At 41.3% G+C, this 9904-nt stretch overlaps 1 pseudogene; it reads left to right on the top strand.

Annotated features, from left to right (window-relative positions):
• Positions 1 to 6206: 6206 nt before the first annotated feature.
• LOC116505658 lies at positions 6207 to 7167 on the top strand (annotated as a pseudogene).
• Positions 7168 to 9904: the final 2737 nt, after the last annotated feature.

The following is a 9904-nucleotide window of genomic DNA, read 5'->3' on the forward strand; positions in this document are numbered from 1 at the left end:
GCCTGCGGGTCACGAGTTCGATAGCCCTGCACTAAGGGTTTTTTGGGGGTGGGGGCTAATATCCAACAGAATCCCAGTGAAATTTCTGGTCCTATTCACTAAAATTGTAAGGCAGCCAGGTCCTTTCCAGATGTTACAAAATGAAAAGCTGGAATGGGGAATGGAGAAGGCATGTGTGTTGGTTATATCCTTACTTCTCTTGATCTCCGGCAGGTTCCAAAAGCCTTGTATGTGACTCTCAGAAATCTGCAAAAGCTGTTTTGCAATTTTAATGTGATGGGAGAGACAGATGATGAAATAATACTACTGTGGAGTAATCATCTTAACCGTATCTAATTGTAATTAAAAGGATGTTTAGTTTCTGTTTTGGCTCTTAGCCGCTACTTCCTGGAGTTGCAGTCTCAACATTCAAGTCAATTACTAAGAGCAGCCCTCAGCCTAGGAAAAGCTGTTTTTCCTTCTGCAATTTCTCTTTTCCTTCCCCACCCCCCACCCCGCCCCATAGTTTGCATGTCTAGTTTTATAAAGGTAATCCTTGATTTACAACAGTTCATTTAGTGACTGCTCAAAATTACAACAGCACTGAAAAAAAGAGACATGATCACTTTTCACACTTATGAGCGTTGCAGAATCCTCATGGTCACGGGATTTACATTTGGATGCTTGACCAGTGACTCACATTTATGACGTTTGCAGTGTCTCGAGATCATGGGATGCCCTTTTGCGACCTTCTGACCAGCAAAGTCAATGGGGAAACCAGATTCACTTAACAACCGGGTTACTAATTTAAGATCTGCCATGATTCACTTAACAAACGTGGTGAGAAAAGTTGTAAAATGGAGCAAAACTCACTTAATAAATTTCTCACTTAGCAACATACATTTTGGGTCAGTTGTGGTATAAGTTGAGGACTACCTGTATTTACAATTTCATTTATTTTAAAAGTACCTAAACTTCTTCACTGACAAATAGCTTCAGAAATAGTCCTCGACTTACAACCTTATTTATTTAGCGATGGTTCAAAGTTGCAAGGGCACAGAAAGAAATAACACACAGCTGGTTATTACACTTGTGACTGTTTCTGCATTCCCACATGATCAAAATTCAGGCGATTGGTATTTATGACAGTTGCAGTATCCTGGGATCATCTGAACAAACTTTTCGTGGTCAGTGTGAGGCTGAGATAAAGTTCCTGGCTCTCAATCAGTGAGTTGAGAGTAGCAGACGTCGGTCTCCCTATTCCTAGATTCTTCACTTCTACAGCACTTCATTCCTTCATCCCTATAGCATTCTGGCTCTGAGATGGCTTTACTCTTTTGCAGACTTCAATGCTTTTGATTTACTTTGAAATCAAATTCAAATCTTGAATTGTCTTATCTGAAATACTTTAAATAAATAAATAGATTTCATCTTGTCAAAAGATTAAAATGGGTCTCTGTAAGGTCATTATATTCACTGATTAATTGAAAGATTTGAGTTACCGTATGTTTAGATCCTTCCTTCCTTCCTTCCTTCCTTCCTTCCTTCCTTCCTTCCTTCCTTCCTTCCTTCCTTCTTTCCTTCCTTCCTTCCTTCCTTCCTTTGGCTTGTATGCTGCCCATTTCCACAATCCCTAAGTAGCTAACAATATAAACATATAAACTACTTCAGAAAACACCCAATGCTTTTAGGTAAAGATAAAGGTTCCTCTCGCACATATGTGCTAGTCGTTCCCAACTCTAGAGGGTGGTGCTCATCTCCATTTCAAAGCCAAAGAGCCAACGTTGTCCAAAAATGTCTCTGTGGTCATGTGGGCAGCATGACTAAATGCCGAAGGCATGTGGAACACTGTTTCCTTCCCACCAAAGGTGGCTCCTATTTTTCTACCTGCATTTTTACATGTTTTCGAACTGCTAGGTTGGCAGAAGCTGGGGCAAGTAATGGGAGCTCACTCCGCTAGGAATTTGAACCACTGAACTGCTGACTTTTCTGATCAAAAAGCTCAGCGTCTTAGCCACTGAGCCACCAAGCCCCAATGCTTTTAAGCATAAATAATAAAGGTGATAATATTGACACTGACAAAATTGCTCTCAGTCAATTGCAAAAGGCAGCTTTACTAGAAACAGCATGCATCCCGGATGATACCTTTAATACCATCAAATATCTGCCTATCCCAAGGCCTTGGGAAAGACTCTGTAGGTAGATTAAAATGCCAACTCCAGTCTAAACATCAGGCTGTCTATGCAACCAGCCATTACTGCGAATAAAAGCAGCAGCATATCCCTCACACTCAACCGTCAAAATGCAACAGGAAGATCTTCAAAGAGTTCCTGAGGCCTGGGAATGATAATGTAGTTGGAATTTCTAGTGGGAATTCCAAGTTCCAAAAATTGGGGTGGTCCCTGTGACCTACCACTCCCAGGGCTACTAGAGGTGACATTCCCAGAGAAATGGGACCAGAGATGGGTTCCTACCAGTTCGCACCTATTCGGTAGAACCGGTTTGTCAAATCTACCGAACCGGTTAGAAGAGGTCCCACCAGTGAACCCGGAAATCAGGCCACACCTACAGAAGAGGTTTCAAACTTTTTTGAAACCCACCACTGGTCCTTGGATGTGATTATTCTACACTATCATGCTCATATTTATAAAACTCAGTGCCTCTGTGAAAGGTAAGGATGACTACTGCGTTTGTGGTGCAATCAGAACATTGTGTGGGTTGAAGTTGTTTTAATGCAAACCAAAGATGCCTTTTAAAAAACAAGTTTACATCATATTCTTATGCATGCCAGTGCTGTGTGTGAGGTAGTTTAAGGTGGTTCTGACAAGCGTCGTCAGCATCTTCATATCTGGTCACATGGGTGGCAAGCCACTCCCATCTGGTCATATGGGCGGCAAGCCACTCCCACAAAGGAGGCCACACCCACAGAGTAGGGTCGAACAATTTTTGAAACCCACCACTGAATGGGACCTGGGTGTAGATGCCCCTATTTGATTTGGCAGGATGAGCAGAGCCAATTTCTGTTTTCAAAGCATCAGAGGAAAAGCTTTACATGTATACTATTTTTCAATAATACTGCTTTTCCATAAAGAGCATTTCTGTAAAATAAAAGTTGAACTGAGATTAAAACAACAACAACATGGTAACGAGATGATCAGAATGAGGACAGAATGAACTGCGTGGGGTCGTTGGTGTTTTCTGAGTTTGGTTGTTTTCTTGCAGGCATTTAATTACCCAACTAGGTTACATCATCAGTGCTGGAAGGGAGTGGGAAGGGATTTGCTCTCTGTTTACATACAAGTGACTTGCCTGGTTGAGGGGAGTGTGTGTTGGTGGTTCCTTAATTAGGCTGTTCTTTACTGCTTAATTGTTTGTCTGAGCTGATAGTTCCTTGTTTGGGGTAATGTTATACAAGAGAGTGACCCAAACTTTGGGTGGCTAGCAGCCAAACTATTCAGCACATGCGTGTGTGCTTGTGCATGCATGCATGTGTCAGTGTGTGTGTGTGTGCGCATGTGTGTGTGTGTGTGTGTGTGTGTTATGTTGAGAAGACAACCTGAAAAGTTAAAGCCACCTGATTGTTACAAAACCAAGGCAGGCAACTTGTTCAATGTTGGCAATAGCATCAGCCATAATTAAAAACATACTGGGTCGATGGGAGGGTGGAGGCAGTGGCGGGGAGGAGGAGAGGAGGTCCATGAGAAGAAACAGATTCCCCTGGAATGTGCCTGGTGAAGCAATACATCTAAATAGAAACTGCTAATTTGCCTAATTGATTTAAATGAACAGAGAGGTTGCCACACTGCTCCTTTCTCAGCATCAGTTATAAAACCTTGTGTTGCTGGCTTGCGACCCAGATAGCTGTAGCCTTGGGATGCCACTGTTCATTGGATAACTGTTCCAAGCTGTACTGCTGTGTTCCAACACTTGGCTGTAACTGCTTGCACACCCAAACTCTTGTTCCTAGATTGGGTGGCAAGGGTCTCTCTCTCTCTCTCTCTCTCCACCAATATACCCCAAACACCCGACACATATACTTTGTGACAAGAGGTTGGCTTTAAAATCCTGCAGAAAGACATGCGGTTTGCAAAACTTCTACAATGCGTTTCATAGATGCAGTTTGAATACTGCAAACACATTAAGATGCCTATGAGTGTCTCTGTGGGGGAGGTCGGAGGGCGTTAAGGCTGCTAACTAATTTATCTGAGCTTGAATCTTGTGGTCCCTGGGGCAGAATCTTCTGAGCTCTGGCAGTGATCAGGTTTCCCCTCTGGAACAGAATCTCATTACTAATCCTGTTGGAACCAATCTGGGTGATAGGGATTCATGGTTTGGATAAATGTTAGCAGAAATCAAATGTACAAGCCTTCATCTCCTTCTAAAAAGGAAAAAGGGCAAGCACTACAAGTGTTTTCATACATTTTCAAAAGGAGCTGTAACCCACACACTGTCCCTAATCTGTCTTGTAAATTTAAGTTCCAATTTTAATTAAATCTGAAGAGGAAATCTATCATGCGAATGCCCACGAAAATTGATCAGAGGGAGCCCAGTCTGCATATTCCTTCTCTGAGATCTACCACAGGCCTTGAACAAGCAAGGGGGAATCCAGAGTCAGATCTTGCCTCTTGCTTGGTGGCCTAAGAGTCTTGATTGGCGGCTTTCCTACAGAGTGAGGAAGATTTCCTTGATGGAATTAGGCAGCTACTATCATTACCTAAGTCACTGAAGTAAAGACAAAGATAGAGAAAACTCAAACAGCATTTTTCAAAATGAAAAAGGTATTCTGCAGTCACGACATAAGCCAAAGATTGAAAATCAGGCTTGTCAGATGCTACACCTTTTATATCCCGCTCTATGGGGTGGAGAGTTGGCCTCTGACAGAAAGCCACTTGAAGAGACTAGAAGCACTTGAAACATGGATTTGCAGGTATAAGTTGGGTTGACAAAATCAGAAATGAGGAGGTGATAAGCCACCTGGGAAAGCAAAACCATAAAAAAGAGAAAGTTAGAATATATTGGACATGTGATACAACACTCAGGATATGGCGTACTTCACTTAATCCTCCATGGAAAGATTGAAGGCAAACGAGGTCCAGGCAGAAGAAGAACATCATGGCTCCAAAATCTAAGGAACTGGTTTGGACAAAACTCAGCAGCACTTTTTCGTGCGGCTGTTGACAAAAATAGGATCGCCAACATGATCGCCAACATTCGAAGACGGATATGGCACAACAACAAGAAGAAATTACCTAAGTAAGAAGGATCGAAACATTTTTAATTCCAGAGCAATGACACAAAATTTAGAAGTGACTCAAGACAGGTACTTCTCTAATTCTCTGAAGTATAAGGAGGAGGAGGAGGTACAGCACAATCAAATTTGCCAGATTCCATTATTACCTCCAATCTCAACACCAATAGTTTTAGTCTTTCTGTATAGGTGACTTCCCGATCTGATCTACTTGGTGGGACTGATACTTCTTCCCACTAGGAAAAAAAAGAAAGAAAGAATGCAGAATAGGAATAGTTTTGAATCCAAGGGACCCAAAGCCCTGTGGGGACTTCTTAATGAATTGATAATATAGATCTGGATGTAGAGCTATTAGGTGACTACCTTTTAATTCCCACTCGATTGTTTCTTTGCAATCAAAACATTTTTTAATACTAGAGAGAAAACTGAAACACTTAGGGCTGATGATTTATACACATAAATGAAAAGATGTTTTAACTGAAGATCATCACAACTCTTTAAATCACAAAGTCATCATCTACTACTATCAATTTATCTAAAATATGTTTTCCATATTTTGCCCAGTTTCTCGTTAAAAGTATGCTTTGCTTTTTCGATTTTGGATTTCCCATGGTGCTAATTTAGCAGGACTATAAAACTCAAACTACCTAGTAGTTAATATATGGTATTTCATATTTTCCAAAATATTTGGACTCCGTACAACTTGCAATGGGTGCCAAATATCACAGTTCCGAGATAACCCTTGAGGGCAAACATCCATATCTCTGACTAGCATTTGCATTCATATAAGATAGAAGAACTGTGAGTCTGATTTGAATCCAATCTCCTTAGAGTCAAAAGAATTTCATGCAAAATCACTGAAGATAATGGAAGTTATAACTAGAATGGTTATATCTTAAACTATAATTGATAGAGATGATTTTATGTAAGACTTGGAGAAATATAATGTCATTTTTTAGTGATGTCAGTAGGCAATTAAATGCTATACAAGAAAACCAGCAGCCAAGTACAATCCCCAGATGGCCTCTCACACAGATTCCCAGTGAGAGTTGGGGTACACCAAGGCTCTTGGTGTACCACAAATTTTGTTGGGGTACTCACCACTTTTGTTTATATTGGTCATGGATACCATCACGCATGACCTGCAGCAGAATGCACCCTGGCCTATGCCCTATGCTGATGGTGTTATGCTTGCTTCCACCACCAGAGGCAAACAACAGCAGCAAGTTCAAACATGGAATGATTGCTTCAACCATTTTGGACTCCGTCTCAACATCAAGAAAACTAAGTACTTAGAGACTGTCACCACCCCTGCAATGCTTCAAGTCAATGGAGAAAACCTAAAGAAGGTGGACATTTTTCGGTACCTGGGATCCCACCTCCAAGACAATGGCGACATCAATGGCGAGGTGTGAGCAAAAGTGAATGCAGCCTGGATGCATTGGTGAGAACTCACTGGTGTGTTATGTGACAGACAAATGCCAACCCATCTTAAATCTAAGATTTACAAGACAATCATCCATCCAGTTGCACTGTATGGCACTGAATACTGGGCAGCAACAACAGGAACTGGAAACTATCTCCATGCCATGGAAATGTGAATGCTCCATTGGATATCAGGCATCTCCCATCTTAACCATATCACAAATGACACCATTTGACAACATTTTGGTTTGGCCTCAATTATAGAGAAGATGAGAGAAGGCTGACACAGCTGGTACGGACATGTCCTGAGAGCAGCACCTTCCACCGTGGCCAAGACTGCCTACCAACTAGAAGTCAATGGCCAGCAACCTCACGGGCATCCAAAACAGAGATAGTAAGACACCATCAATAAAGATATGCAAGCCATGAGCCTGCACCCTGGAGATGTAGCTGACCATGCAAAGGGGTGCTCAACGATCCGAAAAGCAGACCTTGCACTTGCGGGAATATGCTAGGAAAAAGAAGTAGTAGGCAATTAGATGTTAATAAATATAGCATAGTCAGAAGTCACAACGAGTCTTTGGAACCTTTGGAATTGTTTTTATTTAGTATCTTATGACTATCACTGAGTGTTGTTGTCAGCTGTTCAATTTGTAAACCCAAAACAAGGAAACACTCAGGAGATTTTAATTCCTAAAAATAAAACTTTATTGGATATGCTATATTGGTACTGGAGAAACAAAACCAGCTCTTGTTTTGCTTGCCTAGTTAAACAATAGTTTCCTCTTCTCCCCACCCCTGGGTTATCACATTGTCCAATTATGAGATGACCTCTTGTTATGGGAACAGTCTATCTCTTTCTCAAACACCTGCAGTGGTGACCTTGATGGTTTCCATGCTCTCACAATCTCCACGTACATTCTCAGCATTTCATTTCCCCCTTTCCTCTCCCCAGTTCATTGGCAAGTTGAAAAGCATTAGGGTTTGAAAGAAGCCAAATGTTACAATCTTGACAGTTATATTTTATGATTTATGATGATTGGATTATGATTAGGATCATGATTTACCCCTTGTTGCTTATGTGTACACTGAGAGTTTATGTAATGGAGACAAATCACACTTGGCCAATAAAACTATTCTGTCCTGTCCTGTCCTGTCCTCTCCCATCCTATCCTATCCTATCCATATAATACTTACAACTAACATCATTGCATCAAACTGGATTTTGAGCCAATAACTCCTAGGGTGCCCATGTTTAATCTCCATCCTACAGAAGAAACATGGCAAAGGGACATGTAGACTATAGCTACACATGGAAGCCAAGGGTTAGGGTCAATTGCTGATGTTTGCGTCATGTTGGATTATTTGCAAGTACTTTTATGCTGCTCTGATCAAAGCAAATCAATCAGTATGCAAAAAACAGCAACAATCCATAGAAAAATACCGATACAAACACCACAATTCAAATTAATAATAATAACAACACATAACACTTATGCAAGTATGTGCAACAATAGAATCTCAGTACCAGAAGGTCCACTAAATAATGAAGTTTTCAGCAACTTCATGAATACCAAAGTTGAGAAGGTACTGTATATCTTACTTCTTCCAGTTCCACAGGAGGGAAAACACTATCAATGAATTCTCACCTGCAAATCCTGTTCTACCACATTTCACGGTGGTCAAATATTCTGGGTAGCTGACTAATCTCCATATTCCCTGGCTCTGAGCCCCGAATCTGAAGAAATGCCACCTATTATGCCACCCTTTGCTCTATGCTGCTCGATTGATGGTTTCCTGACTCTGGGACCCTCAAGATATTTGGATAACCTCTTATTAATATTTTTGAGAAGCCATGAAATTTTGTCTCTGTTTTTGGAAATGGAGTGGTACATAAGCCAAAGTCACATTTATATACATAAGGACATACATGTATGTTACACGTTTCTTCCAGGAAGCAAATAATTCATGGTTTGTTTTCCTGAGTATAAACATTTGCCTCAAGTTGTAAGGCAGGGACAAAATGTTCCCTGTCATTTGGAGAAAGTTGGAGGGACATTAAATATTTTGTTGCTCTTCAGAATCCATGAATTTAGGAAATATTATTATGAAAATCGCTCTTTAAAAAGTTTTTCTTTTGCTGCATGGAAGGAATTGTTGCGTGTGTGACATGACTAACCCAAACTAAACATTTAGGAAGGAAGTGAACAGAGCTGATGACAACTTGTATCTCTTATTGCATTATGGGGAGAAAAAGGTAGCGTAGAATACAGTACAGGCAGTCCTTGACTTATAACCACAATTGAGCCCAAACTTTTTGTTGCTAAACGAGACATTAAGTGAATTTTCCCCATTTTATAATCTTTCTTGCCCCTGTTGCTAAGTGAATTACAGTAGTTGTTAAATGAGTAACACAGTTGTTAAGTGAATCTGGCTTTCCCATTGACATTGCTTGTCAGAAGGTCGCAAAAGGGGATCACATGACACCGGGACACTGCAACAGTCATAAATGTGAGTCAGTTGCCAAGCGTCTGGATTTTGATCGTGGGGACGTGGCAACGCTCACAAATGCGAAAAACAGTCATAAGTCACTTTTTTCACTTTGAACGGTCATTAACTGAACTGTTGTAAGTCGAGGACTACCTGTCGTACAGAAATTGTATTTGAATCCAGAAGGCTCATGAAGCTCACTTGGTGATTTGGGGTGATTCTGAGCTTATCTCACAGGATGGTTGCATTAGTGATGAACAGAAGAGAAATGGCCATGGGACTCTATTTGAGTTATCAGAGGAAAGAGAGGATATAAGGAATATTGATGATGCTCTACCCTGTGTCTGCATATATATTTGCATAAGCTTGCAACTCTTTTAATTGATGCATTTCTTCAGGGTTTTTTTTTGGGAGGGGGCTGAGGGGGTGAGGGGGTAAGGCTAAAACAGTACCAACCAGCCTACATGTAGTTAATTATACACATGTTGTATATGATGGCCTGGGGAAGGCAGCAGAGGTGGTATTCATCTGGTTCAGACCGGTTCAGGTGAACAGGTAGCGGAGTTCGTGGATGGGCTGCCCACCCACCCCAGAGCTTTACCTGTCCTATGTAGCCACACTTTTTAGGCTGAGTGCATGTGCGGAACTGGATGGGTGGAACTGCCAGCATGGCAATGGAAAATTGGACCATGTGATGGACTTGTGGGTGTGGGAGTAAGATCATGAACTTTCAACTGGGTGGAAAACCCAGGAAGCTTTCAG

The sequence above is a fragment of the Thamnophis elegans genome, chromosome 3 (genome assembly GCF_009769535.1).
Source record: "Thamnophis elegans isolate rThaEle1 chromosome 3, rThaEle1.pri, whole genome shotgun sequence".
NCBI classification, from domain to species: domain Eukaryota; kingdom Metazoa; phylum Chordata; class Lepidosauria; order Squamata; family Colubridae; genus Thamnophis; species Thamnophis elegans.